The following is a 4,192-nucleotide window of genomic DNA, read 5'->3' as shown; positions in this document are numbered from 1 at the left end:
CTTGTTATGTGACATGAGGGACCAGACTTCCAGCCTCAGGTTGCCTAAAATAAACTTAACATCTCATATGTTCCCAGCTAATGGCCGCATGCTCTTCCAACAGGCAAAGCCAGTCTGTATGCATCATTTCATATTGTCCAGCTGCAGATTTTAAGTTTGATGGATGACTAAAGAATTTGCTCTTGCTCTTTGTCAGCAGAGGACTCTGCAGTGCAGGCTTGCGGGGCTCCCGTGACACAGGGTTGCAGAGTAGGGCACAGCCAGCCCCTGTCTTCTGCCCCAATGTCTCCCTGATGGCCAGCACTGTCTAGGACTGTGGCAGTCTGAATGGAGGCAAAGCAACTCCCTCTTGCAGCTCAGCAATGCAAGGGGGCTTCCATGTCACAACCATCCTTGTAAATCCCCCAAATTATTGCAAGGTTTTGATCCTTTTGCATTAGAAATGTAGTCTAAAAGCATTACAGCTTCTGCTGTGGCAGCAAACAATATGAAGAATTAACAGCAATTTCTCACAGCCTTCTAGAGGTTTCTTTGTGAAATAATGGTGTGAAATTTTGAGATCTGTTAGCGCATTAACAGTATGATTTTTTGGTCATAAGCCATATGCCAGAGATGTTCCACAGAACCTGCACACAGCCAGAACAGCTGTGTGTGGACTCTCGGATATAAGGTGCATCAAATAAATGACAGGAGCCAGGCCATGTTCTGTAGTGCAGACAGGGCTATGCTGTCAAAGGGTGGCCTCAATTCTGCAAAAAGGGAACCTAAAATGTTTTGTATCTGTTTTGCTGTCTGAGAGCACTGAACAGGAGAGCAAAACAAGTCTTCACATTATTCACATCAGATGGTTTTCTTCCCCTTGGCTTTTGGTGGGGAGGTGTTTTTTGTTGTTGTTGTTGTTTTGTTTTGTTTTGTTTTTTTGTTGGTTGGTTAGTTGTTTTCCAGACAAGCCACAGACTTCATTCTCAATTTCCTGAATGCTGATGTAAGGCCTGTGTCTCACAAATTAAGTGTTTACAGTGTGTCAGCCAGCTGTGTAGCCAGGAGTAGGGACATGCCGGTGATGAGTTTACGAAGGAATTAGGGGGAAGAGTATCGTGATGGTTCTCTAGGGAGCAGAGTGACTCCAATAAGAGCGCGGTGACCCCTGGAAGAGGCTGGTGCCTCTGTGTGTGCCGGGGGAACTGGTGCGAGCAGAGGCGGAAGGAAGAGTGAGAGACCCCAGGGAGTGTGTGTGCTGCAAGGGAGAGGGTGCACAAGTCATACAATGTGAAACTTGTTTTTTCTGCTTTCATTTCAAGTGTTGGAGACATTTTTCGAGATTTCGATGCTGGGGAAAAAAGCAATGTGTAAAACCTTCAGCTTTATTAATTGTTACTATTATTATTATCACCATCATCATCTGTTGTGTAGAATCACAAGTATTTATACAGCTGTTACTCTAGCATAATTTTAAACAGACTTGTGGGTTTGCAAATGAATGAAATCATAGGATTCTTCAGACATTTTACAAGCACAAATGCAATGATAACATCTAATTGCAGGGATATGAGACTGTCTGACTGCAGATGGGCTGCTATTAACCTGTGTCTGTTATGAATGTGTCATAAAATTGTCAGGACAGTGCTAAACACACTCCAAACCTGTGTGATGGAACAAACATTTAGCTCCTGAGTCTACAAGAGCTTAATCCACACTGAAGCTGATGCATTTGCAAACGGTCCTGTTGCAACAGTACTTTCAAATTACTGTCACGTATAACCTAGCCCAATAACAGAAATGATTGAAGGGGTAGTATCCCTAAAAGTAACCATAACCTTAATTATGGTTATAATCTCGTTGTGATATATGCAGGGCTTCAGGTACTGGAATACTAACCACATTTAATTCTAAATTGTGACAGCGGGAGACGGTATCAGCAGGCTGATGTCTGATGCCTGATTTGCTGCCATAGCAGTTGTTTGTTCTTTCATTCCAGGTCATGGTCAGTTTTGTGCTTCCGAAGTCGTGGCTGCTTTCAGCTTTCAAAAGTAGTATGTTCTATTGGTGGTTGTCAGAGGTATCCTCAGCACAGGCTTCAGTTTTTGAAGGTCAGGGGTTTTATAGGTGAAACAGGGAATATTATTGCCTATTTCCTCCTGGTTCTGTGAAGCATTGTACTAGGCTCAGGTATGCAAAACCTACTCTTATTTTGAGCACTTTGTATGCAGACACTACATTAATAAGAATAAAAGAGAAAGCTATGTAATTCACGTTTAATTTCAGAAAGTGATGACAATGGAAACTTCTTAGGCGTGCTGGATGCAGCGGTGCCCAGTGAAGAAGCACACCTTCTTCAGCCCTGTTTGACTGTAGGGCGGATGCCTGTGCGAGAAAACCCAATGGGAGAATTTTCTCGTTTCCAGAAGTCACTTAAGCAGCTGTGCTCAGCAAATCTGCAGGAGCGTGACGCGCGGGTGACACCTTGTGAGCGGCGCCGTGTCACTGCCGCGAAGTTAGTGACCCGCAGGTGACGCGGGGCGGCCGGGGCCGCCACTGCCGGGGCAGGACTGACTCGTGCTCTTCATCGCCCACCCGCCACGAGCCCCGGGGGGGTGGGCACCACTGGCGACAGCGAGGCACAGCGTAAAAGTAAAACCAGCCAGATCCTAGCCCTGCCCTGTCAGCGCAGGAGGAGGAAGGGCACGCTGCCGTGACACCCGGCTGGACCCTTCGGGGTGGGAGAGCACCAGCCCGTGGCCCCAGGCGACCCTCTCCCTGGGCATGATATCTTTATTGATGATATCTTTATTGATTGATGAAAACCCTAAATCCTGTCTTTGGTTAGAGTCATCGTCAGCTTTTCTGACCAGTTGGCTGGCTGCTGAGGGTGAGAGCAGTGGTTTTCCGTGTGTGCGGGAGGTCCTGCCCGGCCAGTGACAATATTCAGCATCCTTCCTTTGCAATGCTGACAACTGCCGGTGCTGACAATGACAGACGTGGGCTCTGTTCTAACAAACCTATCTTTTACGTGTGTTTTTATATTGTTAGTCACCAAAACTTTGCTCACTAATGAAACATATAAAAAAATAGTGTGGTGGGTTGACCCTGGCTGGATACCAGGTGGCCTCCAAAGCCTCTCTGTCACTCCTTTCCTCGGCAGGACAGGGGAGAGAAAATAGAGCAAAAGGCCTGTGGTCAGGATAAGGGTAGGGAGATCACTCAGCAGTTACTGTTATGGGCAAAACAGACTCTGCTTGGGGAAATTATCTTAATTTATTACCAATCAAATCAGAGTAGAATAATAACTAATAAACCCAAATCAAATCATAAACCACCTTCCTCCCACCCATCTTTTCTTCCTGGGTTTAATTTTGCTCCTGATTTCTCTGCCTCCTCCCCTCAAGCGGCACAGGGTGATGGGGAATGGGGGTTGTGATCAGTTCATCACACGTTGTCTCTGCTGCTCCTTCTTCCTCAAGGAAAGGACTTGTCACATTCTTCCCCTACCCCAGTGTGGGGTCCTTCCCATGGGAAACAGTCTTCCATGAACTTCTCCAGTGTGAGTCCTTCCCATGGGCTGCAGTTCTTCACGAACTGCTCCAGCGCGGGTCCCTCCCACGGGGTGCAGCCCTTCAGGCACAGACTGCTCCAGTGTGGGCCCCCGTGGGGTCACACGTCCTGCCAGCAAGCCTGCTCCAGCCTGGGCTCTCTCCATGGATCCACAGGTCCTGACAGGAGCCTGCTCCAGCGTGGGCTTCCCACGATGTCGCAACCTCCTTCAGGCACATCCACCTGCTCCAATGTTGGGTCCTGCATGGGCTACAGGTAGCTATCTGCCCCACCACAGACCTCCATGGGCTGAGGGGGACAGCCTGCCTCACCATGGTCTTTACCAGGGGCTGCAGGGGAGTCTCTGCTCTGGTACATGAAGCACCTCCTCCCCATCCTTCTTCAAGGATGTTGGTGTCTGCAGCATTGTTACTCTCACGTATTCACACTCCTCTCTTTGGCTGAAGTTTCTATTGCATGGGGGTTTTTTTCCCTCCTTCTTAAATACATTGTCCCAGAGGCGCTACCACCATCACTGATGGGCTCGGCTTTGTCCAGCGGTGGGTCCATCTTGGAGCCGGCTGGCACTGGCTCTGTCAGACATGGGGGAAGCTTCTAGCAGCTTCCTACAGAAGCCACCCCTGTAGCCCTCTGCTACCAA

Source organism: Falco biarmicus, chromosome Z (genome assembly GCF_023638135.1).
Source record: "Falco biarmicus isolate bFalBia1 chromosome Z, bFalBia1.pri, whole genome shotgun sequence".
In the NCBI taxonomy this organism is placed as follows: Eukaryota; Metazoa; Chordata; class Aves; order Falconiformes; family Falconidae; genus Falco; species Falco biarmicus.
The sequence above is the reverse complement of the archived record's forward strand: the minus strand, read 5'-3'. Positions refer to the sequence as shown.